General features: G+C 37.5%; 1 long non-coding RNA gene across 1 annotated transcript in view; it reads left to right on the top strand.

The window, feature by feature from the left end:
* The window catches only part of LOC110271690, a 22882-nt gene continuing 2271 nt past the window's right edge, over positions 1004-21614 (top strand). The window contains exons 1-3 of the long non-coding RNA XR_002362263.1: positions 1004-1015; positions 5529-5537; positions 17320-17326. This is a non-coding gene — a long non-coding RNA (uncharacterized LOC110271690). The remainder of the gene's footprint in view (positions 1016-5528; positions 5538-17319; positions 17327-21614) is intronic.

Genomic DNA, 21614 nt, shown 5'->3' with positions numbered 1-21614 from the left:
TTTGATTTTTTTGAAAAAGATTTGAAAAAGATAGAATTTTTAAATTGAAAATTTGATTTGACTCATAAGAAACAACTAGATTTTAAAAAATTTTTGAAAAAGTCAACTCAAATTTTCGAAAATTTATGAGAAAATAAGGGAAAGATATTTTTTTTTTGAATTTTTAATGAAGAAAGAGAAAAACATGAAAAAGACTCAATGCATGAAAGTTTTGGATCAAAACAAATTATGCATGCAAGAACACTATGAATGTCAAGATGAACACCAAGAACTTATTTTTGAAAATTTTCAAGAAAAGAAAAACATGCAAGACACCAAACTTAGAAATTTTTTATTTTTAGACATTAAGAATGCCAGAATGCATATGAGAAACAAGAAAAGACACAAAACATGAAAATGCAAAGATCAAACAAGACTTACCAAGAACAACTTGAAGATCATGAAGAATGCAATGCATAAATTTTCGAAAAATGCTAGAAAGAGATAAGCATGCAATTGATACCAAACTTATGACTTGACACTAGATTCAAGCAAGAAACATCAAATTATTTTTGGTTTTATAATTTTATTAAATTTTTTTTTCGAAAATTATTTTGGAAAGGAAAATAAGGATTGCAAAATTTTTAATAGGAATTCCAGGAATCTTGCAATGTTAGTCTAAAACTTCGGTCCAGGAATTAGACATGGCTCACCAGCCAGCCAAGCTTTAGCATACAAATCAGGCATACAACAGCTGATACTTCATTCAACTTGCTTCTGTGCTGATGAGTAGAAGCCTCGGTCCAAAAGAATTAGACATGGCTTTACAACCAGCCAGGCTTCAACATGTTTCATGAAACTCTAGAATTCCTTCTTAAAAATTCTGAATAACACTAGAATAATTTATTTTTTTTGAAAAATTTTTTGAAAATAGTTTTTTTTTTTTGAAAAATTTTCGAAAATAAAAAGAATAAAAACAAAAACTTAAAATTAAAATAAAATTACCTAATCTGAGCAACAAGATGAACCGTCAATTGTCCAAACTCGAACAATCCCCGGCAACGGCGCCAAAAACTTGGTGCACGAAATTGTGATCATCAACAATGGTGCCAAAGACTTGGTGCTCTCAAACATGAATCACACTTTGTCACAACTTCGTACAACTAACCAGCAAGTGCACTGGGTCGTCCAAGTATGAAACCTTACGTGAGTAAGGGTCGATCCCACGGAGATTGTCAGCCTGAAGCAAGCTATGGTCACCTTGTAGATCTCAGTCAGGCGGATTCAAATGGTTTTAGAGATTTGATAATTAAAAGATAAATAAAACGTAAAATAAAGATAGAGATACTTATGTAATTCCTTGGTGAGAATTTCAGATAAGCGTATAGAGATGCTTTTGTTCCTCATAAACCTCTGCTTTCCTGCTGTCCTCATCCAATCCTTCATACTCCTTTCCATGGCAAGCTGTATGTTGGGCATCACCGTTGTCAATGGCTACATCCCGTCCTCTCAGTGAAAATGGTCCAATGCGCTGTCACTGCATGGCTAATCATCTGTCGGTTCTCGATCATACTGGAATAGGATTCAGTGATCCTTTTGCGTCTGTCACTACACTAAGCACTCGCAAGTTTGAAGCTCGTCACAGCCATCCCTTCCCAGATCCTTCTCGGAATACCACAGACAAGGTTTAGACTTTCCGGATCTCAGGAATGGCCGTCCATGGATTCTAACTTATACCACGAAGATTCTAATATCTCGGACTCGGTCCCCTGTATTAGATACCTAAGAGATACTCATTCTATCTCATATTCATGTAGAACGTAAGTGGTTGTCAGGCACGCGTTCATAGGTGAGAATGGTGATGAGCGTCACATAATCATCACATTCATCATGTTCCTGGGTGCGAATGAATATCTTAGAATAGGAATAAGCTTGAATTGAATAGAAAAATAATAGTACTTTGCATTAATTCATGAGGAACAGCAGAGCTCCACACCTTAATCTATGGTGTGTAGAAACTCTACCGTTGAAAATACATAAGTGATAATGGTCCAGGCATGGCCGAATGGCCAGCCCCCATAAAGGTCTAAGATAGCATAAAACTGATCAAAGATCAGATAAAAGACGTTTAACATGATAGTAAAAAGTTCTATTTATACTAAACTAATTACTAGGGTTACAGAAATGAGTAAATGATGCAGAAATCCACTTCCGGGGCCCACTTGGTGTGTGCTTGGGCTGAGCATTGAGCTTTACACGTGTAGAGGCTTCTCTTGGAGTTGAACGCCAGTGTGTAGCCTGTTTCTGGCGTTTAACTCCACTTTGCAACCTGTTTCTGGCGTTTAACTCCAGAATAAGGTAGGAAACTGGCGTTGAATGCCAGTTTGCGTCGTCTAAACTCGAGTAAAGTATGGACTATTATATATTGCTGGAAAGCCCTAGATGTCTAATTTCCAACGCAATTGAGAGTGCGCCATTTGGAGTTCTGTATCTCCATAAAATCCACTTTGAGTGCAGGGAAGTCAGAATCCAATAGCATCTGCAGTCCTTCTTCAGCCTCTGAATCTGATTTTTGCTCAAGTCCCTCAATTTCAGCCAGAAAATACCTGAAATCACAGAAAAACACACAAACTCATAGTAAAGTCCAGAAATGTGATTTTTATTTAAAAACTAATAAAAATATGCTAAAAACTAACTAGATCATCTTAAAACTATGTAAAAACAATGCCAAAAAGCGTATAAATTATCCGCTCATCAACCCCCTTCTAGTTACCAACAAGTCCCACCATATGCCTATGAACCCCTTCCTCAACATAGCTTTGAACCACCATACTCACAAGCCACCTACAATCAAACACTTCCTTATGACCCTAACACATATCCACCATACCAAGAATCATATGAGCCCTATGAACCATACACAGAACCACCCTGATGAGCGGATAATTTATACACTTTTTGGCATTGTTTTTACATAGTTTTTAGTATATTTTAGTTAGTTTTTATTATATTTTTATTAATTTTTAAATAAAAATTACTTTTATGGACTTTACTATGAGTTTGTGTGTTTTTCTGTGATTTTAGGTATTTTCCGGAGGAAATTGAGGGACCTGAGCAAAAATCTGATTCAGATGCTGAAAAAAAGGACTGCAGATGTTGTTGGATTCTGACCTCCCTGCACTCGAAGTGGATTTTCTGGAGCTACAGAAACCAAATTGGTGCGCTCTCAATTGCATTCAAAAGTAGACATCCAGGGCTTTCCACCAATATATAATAGTCCATACTTTGCCCAAGTTTTGACGATGCAAACTGGCATTCAAACGTCAACTTCCTGCCCTATTCTGAAGTTAAACGCCAGAAATAGGTTACAAACCAGAGTTGAACACCAGAAACAGGCTGCAACCTGGCGTTTAACTCCAAGAGAAGTCTCTACATGTGTAAAGCTCAATGCTCAGCCCAAGCACACACCAAGTGGGCCCGAAAGTGGATTTCTGCATCATTTACTCATTTTTGTAAACCCTAGTTACTAGTTTAGTATAAAAACTACTTTTAGAGATTTATTTTGTACCTCTTGACATTTTTACACTTCACATTGTATTTCTGATGGCATGAGTCTCTAAACCCCATGGTTGGGGGTGAGGAGCTCTGCTGTGTTTTGATGAATTAATGCAATTACTACTGTTTTTCATTCAATCACGCTTGTTTCTATTCTAAGATATTCACTCGCACTTCACCCTGATAAATGTGATGATCCGTGACACTCATCATCATTCTCACCTATGAACGCGTGCCTGACAACCACCTCCGTTCTATCTGTATTAGCTTGAGTGTGTATCTCTTAGCCTCCTAGTTCACGATCAGAGTCTTCGTGGTATAGGCTAGAATTATTGGCGGCCATTCCTGAGATCCGGAAAGTCTAAACCTTGTCTGTGGTATTCCGAGTAGGATCTGGGAAGGGATGACTGTGACGAGCTTCAAACTCGCGAGTGTTGGGCGTAGTGACAGACGCAAAAGAATCAATGGATTCTATTCCAACATGAGTGAGAACCGACAGATGATTAGCCGTGCGGTGACAGCGCATTTGGACCATTTTCACTGAGAGGACGGATGGTAGCCATTGACAACGGTGATCCACCAACATACAGCTTGCCATGGAAGGAGCCTTGCGTGCGTGAAGAAGAAGACAGTAGGAAAGCAAAGATTCAGAAGACAGAGCATCTCCAAAACCTCAATCTGTTCTCCATTACTGCATAACAAGTATCATTTAATTTATGCTATTTACTCTTCATAAACCCAATCATTTTTATTATTAATTTCCTGACTAAGAATTACAAAATAACCATAGCTTGCTTCAAGCCGACAATCTCCGTGGGATCGACCCTTACTCACGTAAGGTATTACTTGGACGACCCAGTGCACTTGCTGGTTAGTTGTGCGGAATTGCAAAAGTGTGATTGTGATTTCGTGCACCAAGTTTTTGGCGCCGTTACCGGTGATTGTTTGAGTTTGGACAACTGACGGTTTATTTCGTTGCTTAGATTAGGAAAAATTTATCTTTTTAGTTTAGAGTCACTAAAATTGCGTCTTCTATTATTGTTTTTGGTTGAAATTTTTTTTTAAAATCCTTATTTTCTCTATTTAAGTTTTTCAAAAAATTTTATAAACTAATAATTGAGTTTTTCTGTTTGTGTTTAGTTTCATATTTTAAGTTTGGTGTCAATTGCATGATTTTATTTTTCTTTCAATTTTTTTTCGAATTATTAGTGCTCAGAATATAAAAAATTTTAAGTTTGGTGTCCTTTGTGTTTCTGTTTCTTAAAAATTTTTTCAAAAGTTGTTCTTAGTGTTCATTGTGATATTCAAAGCTTTCCTGTTTGTTTTCTTTGTTTTGATCTAAAAATTTAAGTTTGGTGTCATTTTTACTGTTTTTCTCTTTCTTCATTAAATTCAAAAATATCTTTTCTCTTTATTTTAATTAATTTTCGAATTTCCCTTTAAAAATTCAGATTTTTATTTTAAAACTTTTTATTCTATCTTATCTTATTTTTGAAATTTCAAAATTCAAAATCTTTTTCAAAAATCATATCAAAAGTTTTTCAAATCTTTTTAATTAAGTAATTATTTTAGTTTTCAAATTTATTTTTTCCTAGTTTTCGAAATTTATATTTTAATTTCTAATTATTTTATTTTATCTTATTATTTTTAATTATTCGGTTTGTTTCTACTTAAATAAAATAAAAACAAAAATATATTTTATTTGCAATTCATATCAATTCCCTTTTGTCCATCATGGACCTAAATAGAAATGAACAGTCCAGAAGGACTCTGGGGTCATATGCTAACCCCATTACTGCTGCATATGGGAGTAGCATCTGTATACCTCCCATCAAAGCAAGCAATTTTGAGCTAAATTCTCAACTCATTGTCATGGTGCAGCAAAATTGCCAGTATTCCGATGTTCCACAGGAAGAACCTACTGAGTTTCTGGCACAGTTCTTGCAAATTGCTGATACAGTGCGTGATAAAGAGGTAGATCAGGATGTATACAGGCTGTTACTGTTTCCATTTGCTGTAAAAGATCAAGTTAAGAGGTGGTTAAATAACCAACCCACGGCAAGCATAAGAACATGGAAACAGTTATCAGACAAATTCCTTAATCAATATTTCCCTCCAAAAAGAATGACACAGCTAAGGCTGGACATCCAAGGCTTTAAACAAGAGGATGATGAATCCCTTTATAACGCCTGGGAGAGGTACAGAGGGATGCTAAGGAAATGCCCCTCTGAAATATTTTCAAAGTGGGTGCAATTAGACATCTTCTACTATGTGCTTACAGAAAAAGCTCAGGTATCTCTAGACCACTCAGCTGGTGGATCTATACACATGAGAAAGACTATTGAAGAGGCTCAAGAACTTATTGGTATAGTTGCTAGAAATCAGCATCCGTACATAAGTAATGAGTCCTCAAGAAGAAGCTAAGGCAGTATCAACTGACTTTAGTCCTCAGGAACAAGTTGCTGAACTCAATCAGCAACTATCTTCTATAACAAGATAGTTAGCAGAATTTAAGGAGATGCTACAAGAAACCAAAATTGCTAACAAAGATATGGAATCACAATTGAATAAGATAAAACAGCAGTTATCAAAACAGATAACAGAGGAGTACCAAGCAGTTCAATTAAGAAGTGGAAAAATGTTAAATACCTCAACTCAAAATAGCAGAAAGCCAAGAAAGAAACAGCTGACAGAGGATGAGCGACCTGCTGCCCCAAATCCCTCTGAGGACAGTAAGAGTCCAGAGAGGAATAAGTCTAGCGTTCAAACGCCAGAAACGGGTGAAAAACTGGCATTAAACTCCCAATCCATGTCCAGTTCTGGCATTCAAACACCAGAAAAGGGCAGGAATATGGTGTTAAACGCCCAATCCACGTCCAGTTCTGGCGTTCAAACGCCAGTGAGGGATCAGACACCTGCAAGTGCTGATAATAACTCCCTCAAGAAGGCTTCAACCTGCCTCTGTAGGAAATAAACCTGCAGCAACTAAGGTTGAAGAATATAAAGCCAAAATGCCTTATCCTCAGAAACTCCGCCAAGCGGAACAGGATAAACAATTTGCTCGCTTTGCAGACTATCTCAGGACTCTTGAAATAAAGATTCCGTTTGCAGAGGCACTTGAGCAAATACCCTCTTATGCTAAGTTCATGAAAGAGATCATAAGTCATAAGAAGGATTGGAGAGAAACAGAAAAAGCTTTCCTCACTAAAGAATGCAGTGCAGTCATTCTGACAAGCTTACCAAAAAAGCTTAAAGATCCCGGAAGCTTTATGATACCATGCACATTAGAGGGTACTTGTACCAAGACAGCTCTATGTGACCTTGAGGCAAGTATCAATCTAATCCCTGCATCCACTATCAGAAAGCTTGGCTTGACTGAAGAGGTCAAACCAACCCGGATATGTCTTCAACTTGCTGATGGCTCCATTAAATACCCATCAGGCATAATTGAGGACATGATTGTCAAAGTTGGGCCATTTGCCTTTCCCACTGACTTTATAGTGCTGGAAATAGAGGAGCACAAGAGTGCAACTCTCATTCTAGGAAGACCTTTTCTAGCAACTGGACGAACCCTCATTGATATCCAAAAAGGGGAAGTGACTTTAAGAGTCAATGAGGATGAGTTCAGGCTGAATGCTGTTGAGGCAATGAAGCATCCAGACACATCAAAAGACTGCATGTGTGCTGATATTATTGACTTCCTGGTAGAGGAGATCAACATGGCTGAGAGTCTTGAATCAGAGCTAGAAGACATCTTTAAAGATGTTCAGCCTGATCTGGAGGAATCAGAGGAAATAAAAGAGCCTCTGAAAATTCCTCAGGAAGAGGAAAAACCTCCTAAACCCGAGTTCAAACCACTACCACCATCCCTGAAATATGCATTTCTGGGAGGTGACACTTTTTCGGTGATCATAAGCTCTGCTTTAAATCCACAGGAAGAGAAAGCACTACTTCAAGTGCTAAGGACACACAAGGCAGCTCTTGGGTGGTCCATAAGTGATCTTAAGGGCATCAATCCAGCAAGATGCATGCACAAGATCCTATTGGAGGACGATGCTAAGCCAGTGGTTCAACCACAAAGGCGGCTAAATCCAGCCATGAAGAAGGTGGTGCAGAAAGAGGTCACCAAGTTACTGGAGGCTGGGATTATTTATCCTATTTCTGATAGCCCCTGGGTGAGCCCTGTCCAAGTTGTCCCCAAGAAGGGAGGCATGACAGTGGTTCATAATGAAAAAAATGAACGGGTTCCTACAAGAACAGTTACAGGGTGGCGTATGTGTATTGATTACAGAAGGCTCAATACAGCCACCAGGAAGGATCACTTTCCTTTACCATTCATAGACCAAATGCTAGAAAGACTAGTAGGTCATGAATACTACTACTTTTTGGATGGCTATTCAGGTTACAACCAAATTGCAGTAGATCCTCAGGACCAAGAGAAAACAGCATTCACATGTCCTTCTGGACTGTTTGCTTACAGAAGGATGCCTTTTGGTCTGTGCAATGCACCTGCAACCTTTCAGAGGTGCATGCTCTCTATCTTCTCTGATATGGTAGAGAAATTTCTGGAAGTCTTCATGGATGACTTTTTAGTATTTAGAGACTCATTCAGCTTCTGCCTTGACCATTTAGCACTTGTTCTAAAAAGATGCCAAGAGACCAACCTAGTTTTAAACTGGGAAAAATGTCACTTTATGGTGACTGAAGGGATTATCCTTGGGTATAAAATTTCAAACAAGGGAATAGAGGTGGATCAAACTAAAGTGGAAGTAATTGAAAAATTACCACCACCTGCCAATGTTAAGGCAATCAGAAGCTTTCTGGGGCATGCAGGATTCTATAGGAGGTTTATAAAGGATTTTTCAAAAATTGCAAAACCTCTGAGCAATCTGCTAGCTGCTGACACGCTATTTGTGTTTGACACAGAGTGTTTGCAGGCGTTTGAAACTCTGAAAGCTAAGCTGGTCACAGCACCAGTTATTTCTGCACCAGGCTGGACATTACCATTCGAACTAATGTGTGATGCCAGTGACCATGCCATTGGTGCAATATTGGGACAGAGGCATAACAAGCTTCTACATGTCATTTATTATGCTAGCTGCGTTTTAAATGATGCCCAGAAAAATTATACAACCACAGAAAAAGAATTGGTTGCAGTGGTTTATGCCATTGACAAGTTTAGATCATACTTAGTAGGATCAAAAGTGATTGTGTACACTGACCATGCTGCTCTTAAATATCTACTCACAAAGCAGGATTCAAAACCCAGGCTCATAAGATGGGTGTTGCTTCTGCAAGAGTTTGATATAGAAATAAGAGACAGAAAAGGGATAGAGAACCAAGTGGCTGATCATCTGTCCCGGATAGAACCAGTAGAAGGGGCGTCCTTTCTCTCTATTGAGATCTCTGAAACCTTTCCAGATGAGCAATTGTTTATCATTCAGAAAACACCATGGTTTGCAGACACTGCAAACTATAAGGCTGCAAGGTTCATACCCAAGGAGTACAGCAGGCAACAAACAAAAAAAATTAATTACTGATGCAAAGTACTACTTGTGGGATGAACCATATCTCTTTAAGAGATGTGCAGACAGAATAATCCGTAGGTGTGTACCTAGAGAAGAAGCATAGAAGATCCTATGGCATTGTCATGATCACAATATGGAGGACATTTCGGAGGTGAGCGAACAGCCACAAAAGTACTCCAATGTGGCTTCTATTGGCCTACTCTCTATAAAGACTCCCGAGAGTTTGTGCGTAACTGTGACAGCTGCCAGAGAGCTGGTAATCTACCTCATGGTTACGTCATGCCTCAGCAATGGATCTTAGAGATTGAGTTGTTTGATGTATGGGGTATTGACTTCATGGGGCCTTTCCCACCATCATACTCAAACACTTATATTCTGGTGGCAGTCGACTATATATCCAAATGGGTAGAGGCCATTGCAACACCCACTAATGATACTAAGACAGTGCTGAAGTTCCTCCAGAAACATATCTTCAGTAGGTTTGGTGTCCCTAGAGCACTAATCAGTGATGGGGGCACTCATTTTTGCAATAAACAGCTTTATTCTGCTATGGTTCGATATGGAATTAGCCACAAAGTAGCAACTCCATATCATCCACAGACAAATGGGTAAGCTGAAGTTTCTAATAGAGAACTAAAAAGAATCCTAGAACGGACTGTAATTACCCGTAGAAGGTATTGGGCAAAAAGCTTGGATGATGCTCTGTGGGCATACAGAACAGCATTCAAGACTCCTATAGAAACCTCTCCATACCAGCTTGTGTATGGCAAGGCCTGTCATCTGCCCATGGAACTGGAGCATAAGGTCTACTGGGACTATCATCCAGAGTCTTTGAACCAGGATAAAAGGTTCTGCTGTTTAACTCTAGGCTCAGATTATTCCCCGAGAAACTAAAATCCCGGTGGAAAGGACCATATGTGATTACAAGTGTGTCACCATATGGCTATGTGGAGCTTCAAGACATTGATTCTAATAAGAAGTTCATTGTTAATGGACAGAGAGTCAAGCATTATCTTGAAGGCAATGTTGAGCAAGAATGCTCAAAGCTGAGACTAGATTAAAAGTTCAGTAAAGTCCAGCTAAAGACAATAAAGAAGCGCGTATTAGGAGGCAACCCAATTTTTACTTATCTAAGTTAATTTTCTGTTTTCTATTTTTATTTTATGTTTTCTTTAGGATGATGATCATGTGGAGTCACAAAAATCAAAGCAAAATCAAAAACAGCATTAAAAATAGCTCACCCTGGAGGAAGAGCTTACTGGCGTTTAACGCCAGAAAGAAGCATCAAGCTGGCGTTAAACGCCAGAAATAAGCTACAATCTGGCATTTAACGCCAGAAACAAGCACCAACTTGGTGTTAAACGCCAATAAAGGGAGAAAAGATGGCGTTAAACGCCAGAAATAAGCAGCAACCTGGCGTTTAACGCCAGGATTGCACACTATGGGCGTTTTGCACGCCTAAATGGAGCAGGGATGATAAGTCCTTGACCCCTCAGGATCTGTGGACCCCACAGGATCCCCACCTACCCCACCCTCTTCTCCATACTCTCTTCACCACTCATATTCATCCATCATAAACCCCTCATACACACTATCACCCTCCCTTGGCCGAACCCACCACACATCTCCATCTCCTCCTTTCTTTCTTCTTTTGCTCGAGGACGAGCAAATATTTTAAGTTTGGTGTGGAAAAGGCCCCGCTTTTTAATTTTCCATAACCATATGGCACCTTCCATGAGATTAGAGAAGATCAAAGAGCTATGAAGGAGGAGCAACAAAGGCAAGGAAGAGACATAGAGGAGCTCAAGAGCACCATTGGTTCTTCAAGAGGAAGAAGACGCCATCCTTACTAAGGTGGACCCGTTCCTTAATCTCCTTGTCTATTTATTTTTTCTGTTTTTGTTCTCTATGCTTTATGTTTATTTACTGAATGAATGCTTGAACAGTGCATATGTCTTTTGAATTTGTTGTTTATGAATGTTAAAATTGTTGGCTCTTGAAAGAATTATGAAAAAGGAGAAATGTTATTTGATAATCTGAAAAATCATAAAATTGATTCTTGAAGCAAGAAAAATCAGTGAAAAGCAAAGGCTTGCGAAAAAAATTGGCGAAAAAAAGAAGAAAAAAAAAGAAAAAAATAAGAAAAAAGCAAGCAGAAAAAGCCAAGAGCTCTTTAAACCAAAAGGCAAGAGCAAAAAGCCAGTAACCCTTTAAACCAAAAGGCAAGGGTAAAAAGGATCCAAGGCTTTGAGCATCAGTGGATAGGAGGGCCCACAGGAATAAAATCCTGGCCTAAGCGGCTAAAACAAGTTGTCCCTAACCATGTACTTGTGGCGTGAAGGTGTCAAGTGAAAAGCTTGAGACTGAGCGGTTAAAGTCGTGATCCAAAGCAAAAAGAGTGTGCTTAAGAACCCTGGACACCTCTAATTGGGGACTCTAGCAAAGCTGAGTCACAATCTGAAAAGGTTCACCCAGTTATGTGTCTGTGGCATTTATGTATCCACTGGTAATACTGGAAAACAAAGTGCTTAGGGCCACGGCCAAGACTCATAAAGTAGCTGTGTTCAAGAATCAACATACTGAACTAGGAGAATCAGTAACACTATCTAAATTCTGAGTTCCTATAGATGCCAATCATTCTGAACTTCAAAGGATAAAGTGAGATGCCAAAACTGTTCAGAGGCAAAAAAACTACTAGTCCCGCTCATCTAATTAGAACTAAGTTTCATTGATATTTTGGAATTTATAGTATATTCTCTTCTTTTTATCCTATTTGATTTTTAGTTGCTTGGGGACAAGCAACAATTTAAGTTTGGTGTTGTGATGAGCGGATAATTTATACGCTTTTTGGCATTGTTTTTACATAGTTTTTAGTATATTTTAGTTAGTTTTTATTATATTTTTATTAGTTTTTAAATAAAAATCACATTTCTGGACTTTACTATGAGTTTGTGTGTTTTTCTGTGATTTCAAGTATTTTCTGGCTGAAATTGAGGGACCTGAGCAAAAATTTGATTCAGAGGCTGAAAAAGGACTGTAGATGTTGTTAGATTCTGACCTCCCTGCACTCGAAGTGGATTTTCTGGAGCTACAGAAACCCAATTGATGCACTCTTAATTGAGTTGGAAAGTAGCCATCTAGGGCTTTCTAGCAATATATAATAGTCCACACTTTGCCCAAGTTTTGACGACGCAAACTGGCGTTCAAACGCCAACTTCCTGCCCTATTCTGAAGTTAAACGCCAGAAATAGGTTACAAACCAGAGTTAAACGTCAAAAACAGGCTGCAACCTAGCGTTTAACTTCAAGAGAAGTCTCTACACGTGTAAAGCTCAATGCTCAGCCCAAGCACACACCAAGTGGGCCCGGAAGTGGATTTCTGCATCATTTACTCATTTCTGTAAATCCTAGTTACTAGTTTAGTATAAAAACTACTTTTAGAGATTTATTTTGTACCTCATGACATTTTTACACTTCACATTGTATTTCTGATGGCATGAGTCTCTAAACCACATGGTTGGGGGTGAGGAGCTCTGCTGTGTTTTGATGAATTAATGCAATTACTACTGTTTTCATTCAATCACGCTTGTTTCTATTCTAAGATATTCACTCGCTCTTCACCCTGATAAATGTGATGATCCGTGACACTCATCATCATTCTCACCTATGAACGCGTGCCTGACAACCACCTCCGTTCTATCTGCATTAGGACAGTAGGAAAGCAGAGATTCAGAAGACAGAGCATCTCTAAATCCTCAATCTGTTCTCCATTACTGCATAACAAGTATCATTTAATTTATGATATTTACTCTTCATAAACCCAATCATTTTTATTATTAATTTCCTGACTAAGAATTACAAAATAACCATAGCTTGTTTCAAGCCGACAATCTCCGTGGGATCGATCCTTACTCACGTAAGGTATTACTTGGACGACCCAGTGCACTTGCTGGTTAGTTGTGCAGAATTGCAAAAGTGTGATTGTGATTTTGTGCACCACACCCCAATTCTAACACAATTATCTCCCAAGAACCACCACCTCCAATGTATGCGAGCTTTCAACTACAATATGATCCTAATTATGTTAGCCAAGCGAAACAAGAGTCACAGGATCGTCTCAAGGAAGCAATGGATTAACTTCAAGCAACCATCCGTCAAAAGTTCGACCAATGGGACTCATGCAATGAACAAAGCATTTTTACGGATGAGTGTGTTGTGCAACAAGTGGAAAAGATAGAGAGTGTTGAACCGCTACATCCGTATCATTATGAACCACCCTCTGATCATGAACATTTCCTCTCAAGTAATGAACCCTCATATCCACTCCAATCTCCAATAGATGACACCCTTGGTGTTCTTCTTCAAGAGAAAAGAGAGTTGCAAAGGGAGGTACTAGAATTCATGGCTTCCTTGACTGAGGTAGTAAGTCAATTAGCTTCCCAACGTTTAGACACTCAAGGAACTCATATGGCTACATGTGGAGAATCTAATGAAGAGTGTAGCATGAAGGATAAATTAGGAACTCCAGTGAAAATTTAAGAATGTGATTTTGTATCGGAACAATTGGAGGAAACCGTGTTTGTTGAAGAGGAAGAAGTGGTTGAAGACTTAGGAGATGCTGAACCTCCATGGGAATCTAGAGTTGTAGAGTATTCCTCCAAGAAGCTTGAAATTAATGTTGAGGCGAGTAGTACACGACCTCCAAGGCATATTCCCTATGAAGAATTGGATGGAATAGATCAAGAAGCGAGTTCCCTTGGTGATGATGATCATGAATCAGGCCATCCTAGTGATGAATTTGCATCCACAAGTGAAATCCTTGAGTTAGAAGAGCATTCTCCCAATGAAATTGAAAGCAACATTGAGGTAGATTTCTCTCAACCTCATAGTTATGATGTGAGTAACGGAGAAAAGTTGGATAAATCCAGTGGAGAAAAGCTTGAAAGTGAAGAATCTTTTCAAAAGGTGGAAGTCCTTCGAAAAGGATGGACGGGAGTTAAATGTGTTTTGTCAAGAACATTGGAGACTTCTCTACCTAGGTTGCCGTCTACTCCTTCATTTGAGTGGGTAAAACTTATCTCTATTCACTTTATTGTCCCACTTGAGTATGGTATTCTTGAAACGAATGGCCAACTTAGGAGGCTTTGTGGAATGAAGCGTAAGAGAAGGATGCTTAGTGGTTGGAGTTACAAATCAAGGCTCATCAAGGTTGAGATTTCAAGAGCTAGATGCAAGGGTTGGACTAGTGATCAATTGGTGGGATCTAAGAGAAGAGTTTGGTACTTCATAGAGAATTTGAATTGCTTGCCACCCGGTTGAAACAATGATGACCCACTTAAAGACGGGTGTAGAAACAAGATTTGGGATCCCGGCATACAAGAGGATCAACTTTGGGAGCTCAAAGCTTGTGAAGAACTTCATCAAGGCTTGGTGAATTCACTTGAAAATGTCGGAGCTTATTGGAAGTCCAAGCATTATTGGAAGTTTCAAAATGAGTTCAAGCACAAGCCACCATGACAAGGAGCTCACCAAATGTCCAACTTAAGGACTTTAACTAAAAGTGCTAGGTGGGAGACACCCACCATGGTAAATTATTTCTATTTTCTCTTTTATTTATATGGGTAATAAGTTAAATTCTCATTTTTACTTAGGTTTATTTAGTTTACATTGTGATTTTGCTTGTTTATTAATGTTTCACATTACTTTGGTAGCCTTTTATTTAAAACAAAAAAGTGCATATGACGCGTAAGCATCAATGATGCGCATGCGTCATGTGGAGGTTCATGTATTTCTGAACAGAGAGTTACGCTGGAATGGTGCGGGAGGGGTGCCTGGTGCACAAACCACCTCATGCGTACGCGTGATTCACGCGTACGCGTCACTAGCAATTTTGTGATTCCACGCGTGTACGTCAATGACGCATACGCGTGGTATGAAAAATCGGAGTACCTTACTGTATTGAACAGAGAGTTGTGCTGGTATAATGCTGGAATCGTGTGTCTGGCATGACGAGTAGTCACGTGTACGCGTGACCGATGCTCACGCGTCATGTTTCATTTTGGGCCATCCACGCGTACGCGTGGACAACACTCACGCGTCGCATGGCTGTTTCTGTTTTCACACGCACGCGTGACCTGTGCGCGTGCGTCGCGTTTGTGCCTTGTTTATGCCTTTCTTCTTCTTTCTTTCTCCTTTCTTCTTCTTTCTTCTTCCTTTCTTACATTCTTCTTCTCTCACTTTTCAAAAGTTCACTTATCATTTTTTCTTATCTTTATCTCTTTTATTCTCTTTTGTTTATTGCATTTGCATACTTTCATTCATTGCATTTTAATTTTGTACTTTTTTTTCATGACTTTTTCTAAATTTGCTATTTTTCCATTGGTGTTGAATTTTCTTACTTAAGTGTTGAATATTTCTTGCATTGTTTTGGTGCTTCCTGATTTGTATGCTATTTACTGGAAATGCCCTTTGCTTCTATTGTTTTCTCACTCACATGTTGTAGCTACCATGTAGTTGAGAACCTCATTATTATTTGGCATTAGCCCACCCATATTTTAGTTGTTTTCATATCTTTGTTTCTGGGTTATTCCTCTTCCTTTTTCTCTTCTTTCAGGATGGCCACCAAGAAGGGAAAAGAAAAAGTTTCTAACTGGGGCACAGCAAGTCTCTCCGCACAATCTTTTGAGCAAGCGCATCAGTTGCAGCTACCCGTCCACTTGCATATCTTTGCATGCACCGAGGACGATGCAATCTTTAAGTGTGGGGAGGTCGATACCGACTTCCGTGGGTTAGTTACCTTCTTTTCAACACCAATTCTTAGTTTTCTTTATAGTTATTTATTGCATTGCATAATAAATTGCATGTGTAGTTAACTGTTTGCATGTATGTACTACTTGGTTGAAGTGATGAATTCTTTTTCAAAAAACTATTTTAAGTATTGCACTAATTTAAATTAAATTTTTTTGTTAAACTTGCTTGAAGAATTTAATTTGGAACATGGTTTAGAGCTCGAACACACAAAACCAGTGAGATTTCGAACCTATTTGATTGGTTGCATTTTATCAACCAATATTCTGTTTTAGTGTGTGTTGTTCTCTCTAAAATTGTGATCTTTGTCTTGCTTGATTCTACATTTCTATTGTTTGATGTATGCATGCACTTATGTGATTAAGGCCTTTGTTTCACTATAGCTCACATACTTATATGGCCTTACCTTGTCATTATCCTTTGCAAACCAATGTTGAGCCTTTTTAAACCCATTTGTTCTTTACTTTAGCACATCATTAACTCTAAGCGGAAAACAATAATGTTCTTAATTTGAATCCTTGGTTAGCTTAGACTAGTGAGGGTGCTCATGATTTAAGTGTGGGAAAATTGGGTTTGGAAACATTTGGTTTGAGAATTGGGTGTTGTGTATTTTTATGAAAATATGAAAAAAATTTTGAGGACATGTTCATGCATTCAATACCTTAATCATATGCATTGAGAAAAATAAGAAAAATAAAAAGAAAAGAAAAAGAAAAAGAAAAAAAAAAAGAGAAAAAGAAAAGAAAAATAGCAAGCAATAAAAAGGGGACAAAATGCCCCAAAGTAAGTGGTGATAGCAATGCATATGTGTTGTACTCAAATTGGGATGCATGAATATGTAGTAAACATAGTTAATGGGTAGTTAGATTTTATATTCTAATTACATGGATTGTCTTAAGTTAGGTGGAAAATTTAGGTTAATCAAGGATTCAGATTTTAGTCCACTTAACCAAATACAATCTTACCTTGACCCTAACCCCATTACAACCCTTAAAAGACCTCTTGATATGTGTATTTGTGCATTAAAATTTTGTTAATTGATAGAAGAAGCAAGTCTTAGAAAGCAACGTTAGTAGAGAATTGAGAGAATCGAACCTTAAACACTTGAGTGAGTACAGTGTATACACTTCCGGTGAGGGTTTGATGCTCAATTCTTTGTTCCCCGGCAACGGCGCCAAAAACTTGACGGAGGAAAAATGTCGGTAAAGATTTTCACAAAAATTTTTACGTTGCAAGTATAGTTCTAAACCAACAAATTAACCTCAATCAATGTTTAAATTGTTTGTCACAAATACAAACCAAATAAAATTAACCAAAGTATTTAAACCTCGGGTCGTCTCTTAAGGAATTGAAGGGAAGTGTAGTTTATTATTGGTTATAGAAAAGTATTTTTGAGGTCTTGAATAAGAGATAAGAAATGTAAACAACAAGGAAGTAAACTAACAATTAAGAAAAGTCGTAGCAATGATTGATAATTGGAATTCATATCCCCATTATCATAGTCACTTGTGATGGTAATTACCTTTTTCTCGCACTTAGTTAACCTCTAACAATTGAAGGTAAGTCAAGTGAGCAATTCAACTTTAGTTTACAAGTCCTAATCAAAGACTAGAGTTAGTGAAACTCAACCCAACTAGCAACTTTCAATCACCAACTAACAAGAGACTTTGACAATTCAAGAGTCTCCAATTTACTCAATCTAAGCTAAGAACATAAAAATGTAACGTAAAATACAACCAAGCATTTTATCAAACACTTGGAAGGCATAAAATAAAAACATGAAAAACTAACAAGGCATAGCAAAATCTAAGACCAATAATTGCAATAGGAAACAATAATAACAAATGGAGAAAGAAGCAATCATAAACATGAAAACATAACTTGCATTAATAAGGATTAAAGGAAACAAGAAGAATTCATAAACTAGATTGGCAACATAAAGTAATCAACAAGAGAGATAGATAACTAAGGTACTAGAACAAATAAAAGTAGAAGAGAAATTAAATTAAAGTAAAGTAGAAATCTGAATTTGAGAAAAGCTAAACCTAAAAACCCTAAAACCTAGAGAGAGAAGAGAACCTCTCTCTCTAGAAAACTACATCTAAAACCTAACTAATGTGTATGAATGTGTGAATGATTGATTTCCCCCTTCCAGCTCCATTCTGCAGCCTCTAGTCAGTATTTTCGGGCTTGAAACTGGGTCAAAAGCAGCCCAGAAATCGCCCCAGCATTTTCTGCAATTGCAACACATGACGCTCTGTCACGCGTACGTGTCGCCCACACGTACGCGTCGCTTTAACAAATTCCTGGTCACACGTACGCGTCGTCCACGCATGCGCGTCGCTTGTCTTCTGCACCAGTCACGCGTACGCATCACCCATGCATACGCGTCACTGCCAGCTTCTGAAACACTTGATTTCTTGTGTTCCTTCCATTTTCGCATGCTTCCTTTCCATCCTCTAAGTCATTCCTTCCCTGGAAAACCTGAAATCACTTAACACACATATCATGGCATCGAATGGTAGTAAGAGAGGATTAAAATTAGCGAATTTAAGGCCAAAGAAGCATGTTTTTAATCATAGAACAAAATTAGGAAGGAAAATATAAAACATGCGAGTTCTATGCATAAGTGTGAGAATAATGGATAAAATCCGCTCAATTCAATACAAAATAAACCATAAAATAGCGGTTTATCAGTGTCACTCCTAACCACAGGGCTTTAGGTCTTGTTAAAGCCCAGTTGCATTGTATCATTATCCATATTCTCCTACCACAAAGCGGTTCATATCAAAGGGTTACTCTTTGCGACACCTTGGTTAACATAACTGAAATTTCATTTGCATATCTGATGATGCTTCATATGTATGACTATATCCAAAGTGATAAAATTATTTCATTACCATATGGCATATTTTTTTACTTATTTCTTTGATTATTTTGGTGTTGATCTAAATAATGAGACCCAGGAGAATATAATTTCATCTCTTAAAGCCGGTGGTGTAGTCAAACAAACTAAAGAAAAAGGGACTAAGGCTGCTAAAGACACGGTTATGGAAGAAGAACAAGATGAAAGCATCTCTCCTCCATCAACTCTTAGTACATCTTTATCCATCAAGTACTTGGTAAATGGTATTGTAAAAGATGTATTGAAAGAATTTGTAAATCTCACTAAGCATATGATCAACTCGAGCCAACAAGCTAGGAGATTGGATATTCAAAATGAAAATTCCTTGAGAAAATTCCAAAGCCAGGTTGAGATACTTTTAAAGTACATTGAATCCTTGAAAGATGACCAAATGATGTCTGAGCAAGAAGAAGAAGATATCCTGAAAACTAAAGAAGAGGGATCTGATGTCTAAGTCCTTTGTTGCTACTGCCGATTATGAAAAACTATTTTTTGATGTTTAAATTATGCTACTTTGATACTTTTTAGTTTGTTTTGGATAACTGTAATAGTGATTTATAGACATTTAACTCTGAACTGATTGAACTAATACATTTCTTGAAAACTAAAAAATATGTGTGCAGAGAATACTATCTCTCCTTGATAATAAAAGGGGAAGTGAGCATGAGAAATGAATTGTTGGTTAGTTAGTGTTGCTATTTTGTTTTAGCAATAATGATTTTGTTGGTACTAATGACTTATTGAAACTGCAGTTAGTAATGATCAGATTTGAAGAAATACTTTTTTATCACTGTTCATATTGATATATTGGTCTTATGATTGCTTGATATTGAATGATGATTTTTTTAGGATTAATAGCCTTATTAATATTTTCTAAAAAATGATTTATCAAGCTGGTTCATTTGATTTGATTAGTACATAAGGTTGCTTGTATATTAATCTTGGATGTTTGGCATTATTTGTGAATATACTTTTCTGCATAGACTCTGTTGTTGTTTTAGTCACAGGATAAGAAAATGTTAACATTTAGGAGGAGCCAAAAGAATGAAAGAAAGGGAGAATTCAACTTAAAAATTATATCATCAAAGGAAAGTTCATTAAACTTTTCTCATTTTTTTTTAGAGAAAATGACAAATAGGTAATTGACCTTTTGATCTGCGGACATTTAACTCCTTGAGAATTTGAAAATACATTTATGTCCCTGACCTTTTCAAAACTTGGACATATCGATCCCTCATGTTCACTTGGGTCTGTCAGACCCAACAAAAAAATTAAACGTGACTCCCATTGTACTGACTTGGTTGATACGGATGTATACGGGAGAGAGTTTTTAAAATTAGACAAATTAGACTCAGGGATCAATGTGTCCATATTTTAAAGAAGTCAGGGACTTAAATATATTTTTAAATATTCAGGGACTTAAATGTCGACGGACCAAAAAGTCAGGGATCGATTTGTCCTTTTCTTTTTTTTTATTTACAATTCATTTTATAATGTTTGTCACCAAGGGAGAGATTGTTGAGTTTGAAAAAATAAGAATAATTAATTGATGATGACTAAATATTATTATTGGGTGAAAAATCTAATTATGTGTACGATTGGTTTGTTCATTGTGCAGAAAATTATAGTAATTAAAACAGGCCCAATAACAAGCTGATAAGGCCCAATAATGATTCAGTCCTATAAGCACTCATTCACTCACTAATGGCCTAAGGAATATTTGCTAATCACTAACCTAGATAGAAAAAAATAACTCATTTTTCTCTGAACTAAAGCCAAAGTGATCGAACTTATTCTCTCTCTTCTCGCTTCTCTAACCCCATGTAAAGAAGTCCCAAAAGAAAGCAAGAAAAAGAAAGTCTTATTAGAGTTCAAATCAAGAAGAAAAAATGGATTGCCAAAATCAAGAAATTAAACAAAAAAGAAAAAAAATGTCAAAAGCTAGGGCTCAAAGCAAAGATCAAATTCGAAGGTGAATCAGAAAATCATTTCCTTCTTTGTGCTTCATTGTTGCTTGTTCAGAATACTTTCCTCCTTCATGCACCGAATGGAAAACTTAAAGAAAATGGAGGTTATGAAGCTCTGCTACAAATTGAGGGTCAAGAACAAAACTTGGAGCTAAAGCATTCATGAATGACTCAGATCCTTGAAGAAATTTGAAAAGAGAAGAAAGATAAGTAGCTAGGTAAGAATGCATGTTTGCTTTATTTATTGTTGTTGTCCCATCTCTTCTCTGCGTTGCTGCTGATGTATTTGAGGAAGAAGAAGTCAACTGTTCAAGCCAAGTTTCAAGCTCTGGAAGCTTTACTCCTCTATAAAAGGGGTAAACAGCTAGAGGTTGGAGTAAGGAGTGAGCACACAAGTTTGAGTCTTCATAACTTTCAAGCTATCCCTTCTTCTCCTTCATGAGTTTACATTAAATTTTCTATCTTCAGTGTTCATCTTTCTTTGTTTCTTTTCAATGGAAAAAAGGCATTAAGTGAGGCATCGGTAAAAGTCATTGAGAGAAAAGACAGAGAGTTATTAGAGAAAGTCAAAAAATTATGTCACTCTTTTGTATGTTTTTCTATTTTCTACACATGCAACTGAGGGAATTTTCTTGTAAGTTGGGTGAGCACTTAGTGATTGAAAGTTTAGGAAGTGAACCTAGCCAAATCTAACTTGAGTAGAAGCTAGGTTTATCCCAGATAAAATTGGGTTGAATTCTAGGGAAATTAATGTTTGTAATCATTGTGAATGATAGTGAAAATTTTACCACTGTTGTGGGAGAGACTGGATGTAGGTCACATTACACAAGGTGGCTAAACCAGGATATATGGTTGTGTGATTCTCTCATCTCTG

This window comes from Arachis ipaensis, chromosome B01 (assembly GCF_000816755.2).
Source record: "Arachis ipaensis cultivar K30076 chromosome B01, Araip1.1, whole genome shotgun sequence".
Lineage (NCBI taxonomy): Eukaryota > Viridiplantae > Streptophyta > Magnoliopsida > Fabales > Fabaceae > Arachis > Arachis ipaensis.
This window is presented reverse-complemented; position numbering and strand designations above follow the sequence as displayed.